General features: G+C 47.0%; 1 protein-coding gene across 2 annotated transcripts in view; it reads right to left on the bottom strand.

Moving 5' to 3' along the window:
• Window positions 1-12,890, bottom strand: part of CMKLR1 (chemerin chemokine-like receptor 1) — a 57,227-nt gene extending 44,337 nt beyond the window's left edge. The window contains exon 1 of one of the 2 annotated variants that reach the window (XM_053588906.1): window positions 12,641-12,890. The gene's annotated coding sequence lies outside the window, so the exon portion shown is untranslated. Of the gene's footprint in view, window positions 1-90; window positions 222-12,640 lie in introns of those variants that run through there. The other variant, XM_053588907.1, reaches the window with a different exon arrangement.
• Between the last annotated feature and the right edge of the window lie 3,732 nt (window positions 12,891-16,622).

Raw genomic sequence — 16,622 nt, 5'->3', positions numbered from 1 at the left:
GCAGAAGGACACTGCAACCTACTTGCCGCTGGGAAGATCCCTGGCCAAAAGGGTCCCCTCCCCTTGTGTCCACAGTACCTGAATACTCACCTCCATGGACACTTCAGGCATCCTGCTCTCGCAGCCCCCACTCCTGCAAGCTGTCATCAGTTACAAAAGCCTCAATGTGAGTGAATTTACCGCTTTGGTTTCCAACCGGATATCTGACTGAGAACAGGCTTCCCAGGGAGTGGGGCATGAGATTGAGAAGTCAATCCACGGAAGATGAAGTGACAGCCAATCATAAAGACCTGCCCTGGTGCGGTGGTGTAATTCGTGTAGGGAGGGTCTGAGGCGGAGGGGAAGGAGAGAGCCATAGAACTCACAGAGGAGAAGGGTACATGGACTCTGGCTGCAGAGGAGATGATTATAAAATGCAATCCCATTTCAAGGCCCTCCCATGCATCTTACCTTGTTTTAATCACCTTGAAGTTTTAAACACACTCTCTTTCCAAGGGATCTGTAAAACTGGTCCCACTGCCGTGTTGTTTTCACGGATTGTCTCATTTAATCCTCAGCACTCAACTCATGGAAGATCCTATCATCACCTCTAATTTATAAGCAAGGAAACAGAGACAGAGAGAGAGAGAGAAAGAGACTGATCTAGTATTCCCCAGCTAGTAATCAGGGGACTCAGGACTTGAACCTGGCTCTGTCTTACTCCAAACTCTGAATCATCACACTCCAGGGCCCACCAAAGAGCAAGAAGCTACAGACACTGATGGGTAGATGCGTTTCAAAGGCAGAGAGAGGTTGGCTGATAAAGACATCATGATTTGGAGAATGGAGGAGCAAGTGAGCACATCCTCTCTGTGGACACCTCGATTTCCCCAGTTGTAAAGTAGGACTGTAGGCCTTGAGTCCTACACCACTGATAAGTGTCTGTGAAGCGTTAGCGGAGGGGTGTTGGGTTTATAAACAGTCTGCTGGGATGGGTCTGAGAGGTGTGACTGACCCCAGAGGACACTCTTCTAGGCAAGAAGTGGGTTTAGGCAGGAACACAGCTTGGATTAGCAAGTGAAAGCTACCTGTCTCTTTGGGCTATGGAAATGGCACAAAAGACTCTCAGAAGGAGGTACTTCCAGAGCTAGGACAAGGCTGAGCATGGGTTGGGGCCAGCTCCCTGGGCCAGGAAGCAGGACTAGGGGCCCAGCCTGATGACTCCCTCCATCCCTGACAGGGATCAGGCAGTGGGGAGGTGGTGGCATCGCCCAGCCAGCTTCACAGGCCTCTGGCAACCAGATCCTGTCTCTGATCTCCTTCGTGTCTAAAGCTTTTCATGCGAGAGGAGGGAAGAACAGTCAAAGAGAGGCCCGATAAGGCCACACAGGCAGGCCCCTGTGTCCTCCCAGGAGAAGTGAGGCTGGCAAATGAAATCTTCCACCCCACCCTCCCGGGTGCTTTGGCAGAGGCAGGAAGTGGAACGAAAGAGCTTGGGTTGATGAAGTTATGATCCTGGCATTGTCCCACAACCGGCATTTTTCAGCCTTTTGTGGCTCAGGTGTTCTGGTCTACCCTGTGTCCTCTCACCACCAGGTCAGCTCCCTCTGGCTGGGACCACGATTTGTTTCTGAGCCCCAACTCCAGGCCACATGTGACCTCATTTAAGTCCCTCAGCACCCCCATGAGGAAAGCCCTTTTATGATCCTCCCTTTACAGTTGAGGAAACCAAGGCTCAGACCAGTTGAGCAACTTTTCCAAGGCTGCACAGCCAACAAGCCACAACTATGGGCTTCAGAAGAGGTTTGCAAGCCTGCAGAGTGACTGCCTCCACCCAGCCATTTCATTCTTACGAAAGGGAAATCCTTTTCCTTCATGCCCCAGATCCCAGACAGTTGGAGAGGCTCACTGTGAGTTGAATCTCTCATAAAAGAGACTGAAAATCATCCACATTCCCTGAAGACCTGCTCCTGACGCCAGTTTGCCCTGCTCCTCCCATATCTAGGAGGCCCCTGGGCCCTTTAATGCCCAGCCAGGCTCAGTGTGGCTACAGTGGGCAGCCATGGAATCTGCATCCTTCTGGGAAAGACATCTGTAAATCACCTTGGGCAGACCAAAGGTGCCGTCCTAAATCAGCTCTCGGTAGCCCTAAAGGAAACACCTCGTTCCCTCTCAGCCATCATCAAGTCCTGGGAGGGGCAGGAGAGGACCCAACATTCCATCAAGAAAGGCACCAACAGAGAAAGAGTCTCTTCTCCAAGCTCATTTATGTTCCAGACAATCCAGGAGATAAAGTCACAAACCAACATGCCCCTGCTGAGTCGGAATTTCAAACTAAATTAGTTTCTCATTGTCTGGAATCTTTTGTTGTCCAAATGGTAAAGTTTAAGCAATTGAGTCTGGAGAATGCGAGACTTGAGGCAACAGGATGCGGCTCCTGTGAAATGAAGTAGAATGTAGATTGGGCCACCCGGAAATTGGGTGGGGCCTTCAAGGCCTTGCAGAGCATTCAGACTCCCTCCTGTTATTACCCACTTCCCAGACATCCTGCCTTCATCACGTCTCCAAATATCACTCATGCTGCTCTCCCAGCCAGAATTCTCTTTCACTTCCAGCCAACTCCTCCACTCAACACCAAATTGTCTTTTGAACCCAGCTCAAATACTGCTTCCTTCTTGCAACCATATTTCCTGACTTCTGAGTGAAAGCTACTTTTGCTTTGCTCCTGCAAAACTTTGTGCTAATGTATCAGGCAGGCATTAACATGAGTGTATCTAACAATAAGCCCTCAGTCAAAATGGCCCAGTACTGACTTGTTGTCCTGAATAGACAATGAATGGAATTGTCATGGGCAATTGTGACCCGTGAGCATCCTGATATTAAAGACAACCTCCTGGCTAGATGGGCCTCCATTCTGTTTATTCACCTGTCTTCCCACATGACTGGGAGCTGCCTGAGAGGACGACTTGTTCCTCCCTGTATCTGATGTTCCTAACACGTGGTCAGTGCTCAGTAAATGCTTGTGCGTGGAGTCAATGAGGCATGGGGGCTCTGTACTCTCTCCTCCTTGCTTCTTTAGACTCTCTCCCTTTCTGAGCTTCAGTTTTTCCATATTAAAAAAGGGGACATGGGGGGCAGCGCCTGTGGCTCAGTCGGTAAGGCGCCAGCTCCATATACTGAGGGTGGCAGGTTCAAACCCGACCCCGGCCAAACTGCAACCAAAAAATAGCTGGGCCTTGTGGCCGGCACCTGTAGTCCCCGCTACTCGGGAGGCTGAGGCAAGAGAATCGCTTAAGCCCAGGAGTTGGAGGCTGCTGTGAGCTGTGTGAGGTCATGGCACTGTACCAAGGGCCATAAAGTGAGACTGTCTCTACAAAAAAAAAAAGGGGAACATGGGGCAGCGCCTGTGGCTCAAAGCTCAAAGGGGTAGGGCACCGGCCCCATATGCCGGAGGTGGTGGGTTCAAACCCAGCCCCAGCCAAAAAAAAAAGGGGGACATATAACCCAGCTCAGAGGTGACAAATAATACCCATTGCCATTCACTGTTTTTTTTTTTTTTTCTAAAAAAATTTTTTTTTTTTTTTGGCGTTGCCTGTGGCTCGGTCGGTAAGGCGCTGGCCCCATATACCGAGGATGGTGGGTTCAAACCTGGCCCCGGCTGAACTGCAACCAAAAAATAGCCGGGTGTTGTGGCAGGCGCCTGTAGTCCCAGCTACTCGGGAGGCTGAGGCAAGAGACTCACTTAAGCCCAGGAGTTGGAGGTTGCTGTGAGCTGTGTGAGGCCACGGCACTCTACTAAGGGCCATAAAGTGAAATGCTGTCTTTACAAAAAAAAAAAAAAAAAATTTTTTTTTTTTGAGACAGCATCTCACTTTGTCACTCCTGGTAGAGAGTGCTCTGGCATCATAGCTCACAGCAACCTCTAAATCTTGGGCTCTAGTGATTCTCTTGCCTCAGCCTCCCAAATAGCTGGGACTACAGGCACCCGCCACAAGCCCTGGCTATTTTTTTTTTAAGAGATGTTGTCTCGCTCTAACTCAGACCAGTCTCGAACTCATGAGCTCAGGGGATCCACCCACCTTGGCCTCTCTAAGTGCTGGGATTACAGGCATGAGCCACCACACTAACCATTCACTGGGTTTTAAGATCAAGCCTGACTGGTATATTGTATTTAAAGACAAACTCTAACATTCTGCCCCACTTCCAATACTCAAATGTCACTCTTGCCATCAAAAGGTGACTCTATTTCTCCTCCCCTTGAATCTGGGCTAGCCTGGTGACTTTCTGTGACCAGCAAAATGTGGCAGAAGTAACATTGTGCTAGTCCCAGGCCTAGGTCTCTAGAGGATTGGCAGTTCCAGTTTTCACTATCCCAGAGCCCTGAGGCTCCAAGCAGAGAAATCAGGCAGTCCCACTGGAAAGATGGACCACATGGAGAGAGACAGCACAAGCTGCGGAAGGATGTGAGATCACTTTACACATACATCCCAGTCCCAATCAAGGCAAGGTTGAATGCATCCCATGAGTGATGGAGCCAACACCAAAAGAACCATCCCTAAAGAATTCTGTCAAGCTGTAGAATCACAAACAAATAAGTTATTTCAAGCCACTACAATTTAGGGTGGTTTGACACACAGATAAATAAATAACTGAGACATCTGGGCTTAGCTGGAGTGAGAAGCATGGCCAATGCATGAGACTCACCGTGGCACATGGTGAGGAGTGTAGACCTTTGTACCAGACTAGATCATGTCAAGGTCAATGCCAATTCAGTTCAATATCAATTCGAGATTCTTCTGGGGCCTGCAGCAAATGAAGATTCCAGATTGAGAGAAGATTCATTCATCCTTAGAGAGAAACCTGAACCCCGAAGGGATCCAATGTGGATCCCTCAATGAACCAATAAGGTGATGGGGCATTTAGACAGTGACTGAGACAGTAGCAGGGCCAGAAGCAGTAAGAAGCATAAATGGGGGGACTGAGCCACACTGTTAGGAGAACAGTAGAACGGGTGAGGGGACAGAGATAACCCATCCCTCAAGACACCTCAGATCCTGAGAACCTTCCAGGCTGAACACCAGCTACTCCCAGCCCCCCTCCAAGTTGGCACGCACATCCTCAAAAATGAGCCCTGCTTTCTGGAGGAAATGAAAAGGAATCCTGCTCCTTGCAGCCCATGAGTCAGACTCACATATCTCCCCAGCATGGGGCAGAAACAGAAGAGTTCTCATATCTAGAAATTGCCAATGCCTGGCATAGAAAAGGCCCAATCTGGGAAACTGAACTGTCTGGGGAGATTATTCTTTCATGTTGCACATTTTACTAGGTGCCAGGCACTTACCTTTACCTCTAGCTGTCTCCTTTCATCCTAACAACCACCCTGTGAACTATATGGTTCCTTCCAATTACATAGATGGGACAACTTGTTAGTGCAAAGTCAGCAGGTCTGCAATTGGTAGAAGAGGGATTTGAGGCCAGTCTCCATGATGTCAAAGCCTGGGGCGATGGTCAGACCTCCTCATTACTCAGTATACCCATGTACAGCCTCAGCCCCAAACAATGTGGTGGTGTTTACACTCACATCCATTCTGACTGGTCAGTGCTCTGCTGAATCAACCATAAATAGAGTGGCCATTGGAACTCTCAACATCCAAATTCAAGAGACAACACATGCAGATAAATGATGGAGAGATCCCTCACTGTGGTAGACAGAATAATAGACCCCAATGATGTCCTAATCCCCAGAACCTGGTACGGTACAGGGCAAAAGACACTTTGTAAATGTGATTAAGGATATTGAGATGGGGATTGGCCTAGATTATTACCCAGAAGGGCCCAATGTCACCACAAGGGTCCTTATAAGAGGAAGGCAAGAGGGTCAGAGCAATGCAATGTGAAAAGCACTCCACCTGTTGTGGCTGGTTTTGAAGATGAGTGTAGGGGAACTCAGATCAGGGAATGTGGGAAGCCTGTAGAACAGTGTTTTTCAACCTTTTTTATCTCACGACACATTTGAACCAATACTTAAACTTCTGTGGCACACTTCAATTAAATTGATCCAAAAAACAAAAAAAGAGTTAAAAAAAGAATATACTTACTGTGCTTTGATCTTCTTTTGAAAATAATTTAATTAATGATCTTCAAAAATTTTCACTGCATAGCTAGCATCCTCTCACAGCCAAGGCACAACTGGTTGAAAATCATTGCTCTAGACTAGAGGCTGGAGAAGGCAAGGAAACAAACTCTCTCCTAGAGCCTCTGGAAGGAATGCATCCCTTGATTTTAGCCCAGTGAAACCTATTTGGGACTTCTGATCTGTGAAACTACAAAATAATTTTTTTTTTTTTTTGGTTTTTAATAGTAGTTGTTACAGCAGCAATTAGAAACTTTTACACTTGCTACCAGAACTCTTACTTCTTCTAACACATAGGAATCCATAAATTCCAATAACTATTTTCAAAAATTCGGATAACAAGAGATGGGTTTGTTTTGAATGTGCCCTGTACTTAATCACAACACCAGGTCATTTATTGAGTACCCACTATGGTCCAAAGAACACGGCCGACTGACTCTCCATCCACAACTCTGAGACAAGAGGAAACTGCGGCTCAAATTGCCTATCTAGTTTGTATAACTATCCCAAGCTCACAAAGGTGGTAGGTGCCAAACCCTGGTCTAGAACCCACATCTGCCTGGCTGCAGGGCCTGCTGTCTCCCCACTGCCCAATACCCTCTCTCCATTAGCTTTCCTGTTTTTCTGACCCTAGATTTTCTTGGAAGAAAAAACAAGTATTCCAGCTTTTTTGGTTTGTTTGTTTGGTTGGGTTTTTTGCACCAATATTCTCACCCACTCATCCGTCTCCTTGCATAAGAGCTACCCTCAGCCAGAGGCCAGGGTTCAGACCACGTACCCCAAGAAAGCAGAACTGATTCCAACATTCTGCCTGGATGGCAGCTGACCTCCCTGCTGAGTCAGCGGGTAGTATTTCCAACATTGCCAGAGCAGGGCTACGAGGCATAGCGCAGCAGAGGCACTCCCTGCCTGCCCCCACCAGCACCACAGCCAGGTCTTCTCCACAGAGCCAGACTCTGCGACCCTGTTCGGCCTAGGAACCCACACTCATAAGGCACCAAATGTCTACACCAACCCAGATGTGTGAAGGCCAATTTCAAAGCTCGTTTCTTGAGATTAAAAAGCAGAAATGCCTTCTTCGAGGTGACTGTGTGCTGTACTTAGTGCTTTACAGATAGTGACTCAGTTAATCACACCACAATCCTGCAAAGTGGGTGATGAAGCATTCCTTCCTCATGAATGAGGACACAGAGGGGATCAGGAAGCCAAAGGGTAGAGCTGGGATCTGAACAAGAGAGCACCTGGCTCTAAAATCTCCCAGCGTCACTGTGGTGTGCTGCCAGCCAACACTGCCCAGACATTGAGCGTTTCCGCCTTGGATAGCAGTGTGTAGAAGCACCGCCTCTCGGTTCCATCCAGCAGCGTGGGACATGCTCCTCTTCCTCAGTCATACTTGTGCCCATTGCTACAAATGTCTAAAGCAGTGATTTTCAACTGGTGTGCCTTGAGAGGATCCTAGGTGTGCCACCCAAATTTTTAAAGATCATTAATTAAATTATTTTCAAAAGAAGTTCAAAGCACAGTAAGTATATTCCTTTTTTTTGCTCTTTTTTTGGATCAACTTCATTTAAGTGTGCTGTGGAAATTTAACTATTGGTCCAAGTGTGCTCTGAGATTAAAAAAAAAAGGGTTGAAAAAACACTGATCTAGAGGTTTGCTTCAAGAGAAATAAATTCGCTGGTTTCCTGGTATTGCCTGAAGCCAGAATATCCTGAGTACAGAAGGAGCATGAAGTAGCTGCCAATGACAGGGCCCTTTCATGGTGTTCCAGGCCCAGCCTAGAGCCTACCCCTCAGAATGTGGCCCGGAAAGAGCCCTAGACTGGAAACCAGAAGCTCAGGTCCTAATCCCATCAAGTGACCTTGGGAATGCTGCTCAATCAGGCCCTCAACTTTCCTCCTCTTGAAAATGGACACACATGTAACTATCCTATGGCCCCCTCGGAAGTTCCAGAAGGATGAGAATCCTGTCTGTTTGCCCTGTGGAATGCCTGCTACATAGTACGTGCTAATAAATGTTTGTTGAGGGAATGAAAAGAAGTACATGTTACAAGTCTGCGTGCTCCCCCGAGGCCTCCCGGGCCAGAGCGAAGGCTGATTCCTCCGACTTTCTCATGTTACTGCAGCTTTCCTGCCTCCACGGGTTTGTTCACACAGGAAATGGGTCCCAAGCACCCACTATGTGCCTGGCTCTGTCAAGACCCCGGTGTCATTGAGAACCACAGGACAGCCTCATGTGCTAGCCCTTCTCTTTTCATCACCAGTGGTTGTGATATTTAGTCACACTGGGCTTCCCCCCACCCCACCCCACCCAGGACAACTACTATTTGCCTTACAATCAACAACCATGGCCCATTCCGAGGTGCTCGACAGTGATTCCTGAGTTTCTGCTTGCCTTATGCCCATCCCTGGGGGAGTCCAGCTCAAGAAAAATCCCTAACTAACCGCACACACACACGCACGCACATACACAACACACACACACACATGCACATGTGTACACAGACATTCCCACATGCAATACGACTCCAGGTCAGGAGTAGGATTTTCTGAGTGCAAATCCCAGTTCTTTCATTTAGGAGCTGTGTGACCTTGAGCAAGTCCCTTTTACCTATCTGAGCCTCATTTTCCTCATCTAAAAAATGTGTGATTTAAGAAGATAATGGGACATGCTCAATAAAATAGTTATCTTTATTTCCTTTTCTTAGAAGGGAAAGAGAATGGCAGTTACCTATGTTGCAGAGAAATCTGTGTTTAGAGGTCTGGAATCTGGGAATTAAATCTGTGTACTGGATGGAAATTACCTTGCAGAGAGGAAAGTACTCGTGTGTCCAATATCATCATATTAACTTTAAGACTGACTGATGAAAATTTAGACTTCAAATCAAAGTATAGAAGAGACTCCAGAGGCCATCATATTTGTGACAGAGGCAGCTAGCTGTCCACAAAAATCCATTCTCCCCATTCACAGTACACAGCTACAAGTGGGGAAAGGCTGCCCTTTGCCAAGAATTCCTGTCTTGGCCTCTTTTGCAACTAGACTGGCTGCAGGAATGTTCTCACGTGACAACAGAAGTGATGCCTCCTACTTCCAGGTCATGGCAGGTAAACAAATATGCCACCTCCACACTATCTTTCATCTCCTGCAGCTGGCTGCTGACAAGGAGGCTGTCTAAGGTGATTATGTGGCCACCAGATGAATCACTGAATTACTACCAAAAAAAGAACCACCCTCCATTCAGAAATACCTGCCTCATGACAAGTGTCTATTTTGTTTGAGCAAATTATACATTTGGGGGCCTATTTGTCACTGTAGCTACTAACCTAACTGATACAAATTCAACCTCCTTATTTACAGATGACATGGTTACGTCCAGAGAGTGGAGGCACCTTACCTAAAGTCACACAGCAAGTTCATCAAAGGTCTAGAATTTTTTTTTTTTTTGAGGCAGAGTCTTATTATGTCACCCTCAGTAGAGTACTATGGTGTCACAGCTCACAGCAACCTCAAACTCTTGGGCTTAAGCGATTCTCTTGCCTCAGCCTCCCATGTAGCTGGGACTACAGGCACCCACCACGACGCCTGGCTAAAAGGTCTAGAATTTTGATCTCTTAACTCTGTGGAGTATATTTGCAGTTTTCAGACTGTCCCACAAATCTGTAAGGATTCTTAGAGACCCTTCAGTGACAAGAGTGAGGTTTAGTGAACTATAGCCTGGAGTCCTCTGCCTTTGTTTCGACAAGAATAACATCACTTTTTTCTGTTTCCAAATCACACTTAGCCATAGACTTTCACTGGAGGAAAAGATTCTGTGACTTAAATAATTTCAAAGCCCTCACACTGGGGTATTGCTAACATGTTCTGACTTTCTGTGGGACTACAAGACAAAGTTTCACTTCTTCTCCACTAAGCAACTTGGCCTCAATTGCTGACACAGAACACGTGGATTCACAGAAGTACATGAAAATTTGCTTAGAAAGGAAAAAATAAACCTTAATGTGCAGCAAAGAAGCCAGAACCTCAATACGAAAAGCAGACTTTCAAGTATTCTAGACCAGGGGTTCTCAAGTTGTGGGCTACATTCACATGGGGAGATGACATCGGGAGCTGGTTCAACATGCAGACACCCAAGTCTCAAGTCTCAGAGATTCTGATTCCAAAAACTGAAGCTGTGAGAAACACCTGTGATTATTGTGGCACAAGTGGTAACCAGGACTGCACTTGGAGAATTGTGCTTTGCCGCCTCACAGCTGGTGGTAATGACTCAGAGACAGTGAAATAGGCTTTTGATCTTCTTACACAGTGATGGGGATGTGAGCATTAATAAAGAGATCAATAATAATTTCTATGATTCAGACAAGTGTCACAAAGCATGATGGGACAAAAATGATCATGAGAATAATAGCTTGCGGTTATCAAGCCTTTATTATAGAACAGACTCTCTGCTTAGTGTTCTGCATGGATGATCTTATTTACTCTTTATCATGATCTTATAAGTTCATATTCCCATTTTATAGATGAGGAAACTGAGGTGCAAAGATAAGGAATAAATATTCCATACTGGCACATATAGGTACTCTGTTGGCAAGTGACAGAGCAGTCCAACCCCCTGCCCCCTCAGGGCCACAGTGTTCTATTGCTTCCCATAGAGGTCTGGCACCAGGACCCCTCTCCAGGCCTAAGTTTCTTGATCTGAAAAAGGGCATGTTAATAGCACCTTTATCATACAGCCATAGCGAGGATCCAAGAAAATCGTCTTGATAAATAAAGTGGTTTGCAAATTGAGAGGAGTCATTCAGTAAATATGTAAGAAATGGAACTGTAATCCAGTTCTACCCTACCCATTTTACAGATGGTGAAACTGAGGCCTAGGTATTTAATTTATCCAATGAATACAATTCAATGAACCTCATAGATGCTAGTTCTTATGCAGAAGACTGAAGATACAGGCCTGGCCTCATTGAGCCCCCAGGCTAGCAGGAGAGATAAGACAGTGTGGCAGGAGCTGTGATGGGGAGAGAATAGGGCCTGGGAGAGCCTACAGGATAGGTCTTGACCTAATGGGGGCCGGGGACTTCTCAGAGGGTGTCAAGCCAGAGAGAGGAATGTCTTTCCCAAATCTAAGTTTGTGTAGTCCCTAGAGTTTTAGGGGAGTCCATAGAAGACCTCTGCACACCAGGAGGTAACTACTCCCACTGACCTCCCAAGTACCAGATACCTCACCATTTGAGCGCAAATGGTTTGGCTTAAATCTTCTTTCTCAAGAAAATGCCAAACTATTCCCCTTCTATACCAGAGGCTTGAATTAGCTCATCATATTTACTTAAGCAACCAAAGCATTCAGAAGAATCCTTTCTTCAAGCCAGTTTGAAGAGAGTAAGAACCACAAAGATTAGTCTTCAAAAGGAGCTAGAGGATACAGAAAGGAAATCGGGGGCTTTTCTTTTTTTTTTTTTTTCTCTTTTGCAGTTTTTGGCCAGGGCTGGGTTTGAACCCGCCACCTCTGGCATATGGGGCCAGCACCCTACTCCTCTGAGCCACAGGTGCCACCCAAAATTGGGGGATTTTTAAAATAGAATTGCTCTGTGACTTCAGACCAGTAACCTGACTTCTCTGAATCACACACGCCTGAGTGATCAGGTTTATATCAAGTAGCAGCTACTTGATCATTACAATGCGTTGTTTATTTGCAATTTTCCCAAAAGCTGGTTTGTGTGGCTCACCCATTTAAAATGTGCTAGTCTGAAAACAAAAAGGAGTGGTGAAATATTTTCAGCATAGAGTACTGGCAAAAGGCTCAGATCCTTCATATACAAAGAACTGTTAAATATCAATAACAAAAAAATAAGCATGCCAAGTGGAAAAACACAGGGGAATAGATTTGAACAGAATAGTCACACAAGAAAAGTGAATAACACATTTATAAAAAAGAACTAACAATAAAGAAATGCAAATTGAAGCATCTAGATATTCTCAACTTCTCATCAGGGATGGCTTGCCACAGTGTGGGTGAGGTTATGAGAATATCACACCCCTATATAACACCATGGAGAGTGAAAACTGGTACAAGCTTCCAGGGAACAAGGTGGCCAGGAGGTTCAAAAGCCTTAAAAACAGGCAAACTTTGGACTCAGCAATTTCATCTCTGAAAGGTATCCACAGGACAAACACACAAAGTGACACACACCAAATGAATTGTTCACTGCCGCACTAGTTTGTATTATGGTAATGGGAAAAAGTGAAAGCAAAACATCCTTTCCATTAAGACATTAAAATACATATGGTTAAGTCTGTGGTTAAGAACAAAGTAGGTTACCAAAGTAGAAGGGGACATCCACATTCATATACTTACACGTGTGCGTTTGCTATTTTTCATAATTAACATGCGATTCTTTTGAAACCTGAAAAGAACAATAAAACTCTTTTCCTTTTGACAAATATTAAATTATATAGAGAACCACACTTTTCTCTCCCCTAGGATTCCCCTTCCTTGACCCCTGTGGAAGTCACCAAAGGCAAATGTGATACCTTCTAATGTAGATGGTCTTCCTAAGGGTTTCTGGTGGCTTCAGGACACTTGAGGCTGTTCAGGAGACTTGTCCTCCCCAGCGTCTTTCTCCCAGTGACACGGTTCCTCTGGCTGTGGCTAGTCTCCCAGAAAGCAGTTCATTCATTCATTTCAGATCCCCTTGAAAGCCCCCAGAGTGAGCCCCCTGGAACACCCTGATCCCCTAGGTAGCTTCTCTGTTCTGAGCTCCCTGCTCACTGCTAGGGCTGCTGCCCTGAATGAAACAGGGACAGAAATCAGCCAGAGAAACAGCTGGAGGGAAGAAGGGAGAAGGGAGGGGCAGGAAACTGGGCTGACCGAGGGCGGGGGCGGCCAGCTGCTGGAGTGGGGGCCATCAGGGGAGGCTGCCCCTGCCAGCCCAGGACTGGGCTCGTGGGTGGTGGCTAGGCCCACTGGGGACGACCCACCCCTCTGCAGCCTCGCGTAGCTGGGAGCCATGCCCACTGTCTGAGCACAAATCAGGAGTACGTGCAGACCCCAGACTGCTGGGGGAAAGATGTCTGCTCTCCACAAGCTCCAGACTGACTCTGAGACCAGCTGGCTCTCCCCACAGGCCTTTATGAGCGCTATTCTTCCCACCTCGATGCTGTCCCTGCCCCTCTTCACAGCTTGATGGCCTCCTGCTTCCTCTTCAGGTCTCAGTTTGGAGGACACCTCCCAGTGAAACTGTCCCTGACCCTCTGGGGTCTGCTCTGGGCTCCCCTCTTCCCATGGGCTCACCTCAGCACAACACTGATGCAACAGTGTCCTTGTCCATTAGGGTGTCTCTCTGTTTGCACTGAGAAGTCCTTGGAGAAAGGACTAGACTTTGTTCCCTGCCCTATCCCAGTACTAAGTGTGGTGCCTGATTTGTCAGCTGCATTATCAGGACAATAATCAAAATAGCTAAGAGCAGGCACTGCTCCAGGCAATTAGTACTTAATTCATCTTCACAGCAACCCTAGAAAGTAGATATTATTACTACACACATTTTACCAGTAAGGAAATCGGGGCACAGAAAGGTTAAGTCACTTGTCCAAGAACACACAGCCAGCAGGTGGCAGAGCTGGTATTTCAACCAGGCTGTCTGGCTACAGAACCCGACCTTAGCCCTCAGACATAAGAAGTAACAGAAATGCCCACTGTGTATACCATCCTGTACCAAGTGCTTCCATGGAGTAAGTTATGTGAACTTTCAAGGCTGCCAGGAAAGGTATCACTTGCTTATTTCATAGACGATGGTGCTGGGCCACAGAGCAGAAGCTGTTTTGCCCAGGGCGCCCAGCTCATGCTGACGAAGTCATGATTGGACTCAGGTCTGTCTGATTCCAAAGCCAAGATCAAGACTGCCTAAAATAACATTTTTAGAAAGGAAAAGATGAGGGGAGGGAAGGGAAGGGCTCAAGGGGAGGAGGAGAGAAACTTGCTCTTCTTTGGGCCTCAAAGGCATGGACAAGTCAGGAAACATGTCCTCTAAAACCTCACCTTCCTCTCCCCACTACCCTCAACTCCTTAATTCAGTCAGATGTACACTTACAAACCATCTAATCTAACCCTTCTATTTTGCAAATAATACCTTGACGCACAGAGAAGTTAAGTCACTTGCCCAAGGTCATACACCATCAGAAGCCCCAGAGTCAGAAGTCAGACTCAGCCTTTCAGACTCCAAACCTGTGGTTTAAAACCTCAGCACCTATGCTGGAGCTGTCCTTTCTGCCAGAAAGTTTGCCAAAGACAGAAGTCAGACCCAGCCTATCCGACTACAAACCTCTTTTCTCTCCCCTCTCTTGGGCATCTTATCCAAAATGTTATAGCGCAGATGGAAACACTGGACCTAGAGAGGACAAGGGACTCCCCCAAGGTCACCAGCAGTGAATAGCAGAGCAGCCACAGCGCTGAAGTCTCCTGATGAAAAAGGGAGGACATTTCCATAATGTGACAAAGACCTGGCATATCACCACCTAAGAGCTGGTTATTAATAGAGACTGGAGGTTTCCAGACCAGCACCAGCAGCCTCTGCCATAAGCTTGTTAGATGTGCAAACTCTCTGGCCTCACTGAGACCCAGTGGATCAGAAACTCTGGGAACAGAGCCCTGCCATTTGGGTTTTAAGAAGCCCTCCAGGGGGATTTCAATGTTCACTCTAGTTGGAGAACCACTGAAAATAGACATTTCAATTAGGAATAAATTAAAACAGGTCCTGGACAAGTTACCTTGTCAATGCACAGAATGTTGGCTGAGAACAGAGGTTTTGCGTAGGACAGACCTGGTTTGAATCGACGTCTCCTTGGTCAGCTGCATGACTCGGCAAGTCCTTTCACCTCTCTGAGCCTCAGTTTCCTCATCTGCTGTGTATAAAGGAGAAGGAGGAGGAGGAGAAGGCCTCTAAGAAAGAATAAACACACAAGGAATTCTGGAAGGGGAGCTGGGCAAATCTGCTTGCTGCAGTGGACTAACAGAAATTGTCTCTTCTTCTCTTGAGCTGGAAGCTGCTACAAAAAGTCCCCTGCCCCCAAGCTGAGGCTGAAATGATATCTGGGTCTTAACAGCTGGGGGCCACATCTGGCAGAGCGAGGACACTGGGCTCCAGAGCACTTGGGCCCCTGGGTGCTGGGAGGAGACCCCAGTGAGAAAGGCATTGGACTACCCAACTAATCACCCTCCACCAGCCGCTTCAGGCCCTTGGCCACACTTTTGAACATGGCTGAAAAGTATAATGTTTCCTTCCTCAGAATGTAGATGACTTTTTGTTCGTTTGTTTGTTTGCTTTTGCTTTTGTCTTAATAGGATTTTGAACTTTCTAAGGCCTGACATAGGGATACTGGGGCTTGAGGAAGAGGTGGACCCCTTCTGGGCATGCAAATGAACCTCTGTTTATACCCTTAGAAACTCCACATAAGGTCAAGATGGAGAATGAAGCTTCACCTTGATGCCAATTCCAGTTGGTTGGTTCTTGACTCCCAGAGTTCCATGTTAAACGGAATCTGAGGCCACATCCAGGCCTGGCTAGAAAGAACACGGAGATCAATTAGCAATGTCTGCCCTGGACCTGAGGATGGGGATAAGGGTAGTTGCTTTTCTCATCCCACTCTGTTCACAGAGGTCTGTTAGCAATGCCTGCTCTGGACCGGTGGGGATGGGGGTTGTTGCCTTTCTCATCCCACTTTGTTCACAGAGGTCTATTAGCAATGCCTGCTCTGGACCTGGCAGGGATGGGGGGTGGGGAGGATGGAGGTGGCTGCTTTTCTCATCCCACTCTGTTCACAGAGGTCTGTTAGCAATGCCTGCTCTGGACCTGGGGGTGGGGATGGGGGTTGTTGCCTTTCTTATCCCACTCTGTTCACAGAGGTCTATTATTCTCTATACCTGGCAGGGATGGGGTAGGTGGGGGGGATGGAGGTGGCTGCTTTTCTCTTCCCACTCTGTTCACAGAGGTCTATTAGCAATGCCTGCTCTGGACCTGGCAGGGATGGGGGGTGTGGGGAGGCATGGAGGTGGTTGCCTTTCTTATCCCACTCTGTTCACAGAGGTCTGTTAGCAATATCTGTTCTGGACCTTGGGGTGGGGATGGGGGTCGTTGCCTTTCTCATCCCACTCTGTTCTCCTATTAAAAGTCTAGCCCATTGGCCCAGGAGACCAGGAGGCTGTTTCCAGGTCTGCCACTGTACTGTCCTGGTATTTGCTGTTCCTAGTGTAGATGGAGCTTACATCTTCTTTCCCATTATTTCTGGTTAATCCTAACACTCTAATTAAAGCTCAATAGTTTCCTGAACCTCCCTGATCATCAGTTGGCTAGGAGCCAATCTCAGGTTCCTTAGAGAGGCTTCCAAATCAAGGAAACCTTCAAAGATGCTTTCTATGATATGGTAAACTCTCCAAGTTCAAACTTTCTTTAAGGCATGGACAAGCCTCATAGAAATGAGAGCTTCATTCCAGCCACAGCCTGCCTGTGTGGCCTTGAGC

This window comes from Nycticebus coucang, chromosome 4 (assembly GCF_027406575.1).
Source record: "Nycticebus coucang isolate mNycCou1 chromosome 4, mNycCou1.pri, whole genome shotgun sequence".
In the NCBI taxonomy this organism is placed as follows: Eukaryota; Metazoa; Chordata; class Mammalia; order Primates; family Lorisidae; genus Nycticebus; species Nycticebus coucang.
The sequence above is the reverse complement of the archived record's forward strand: the minus strand, read 5'-3'. Positions and strand labels throughout refer to the sequence as shown.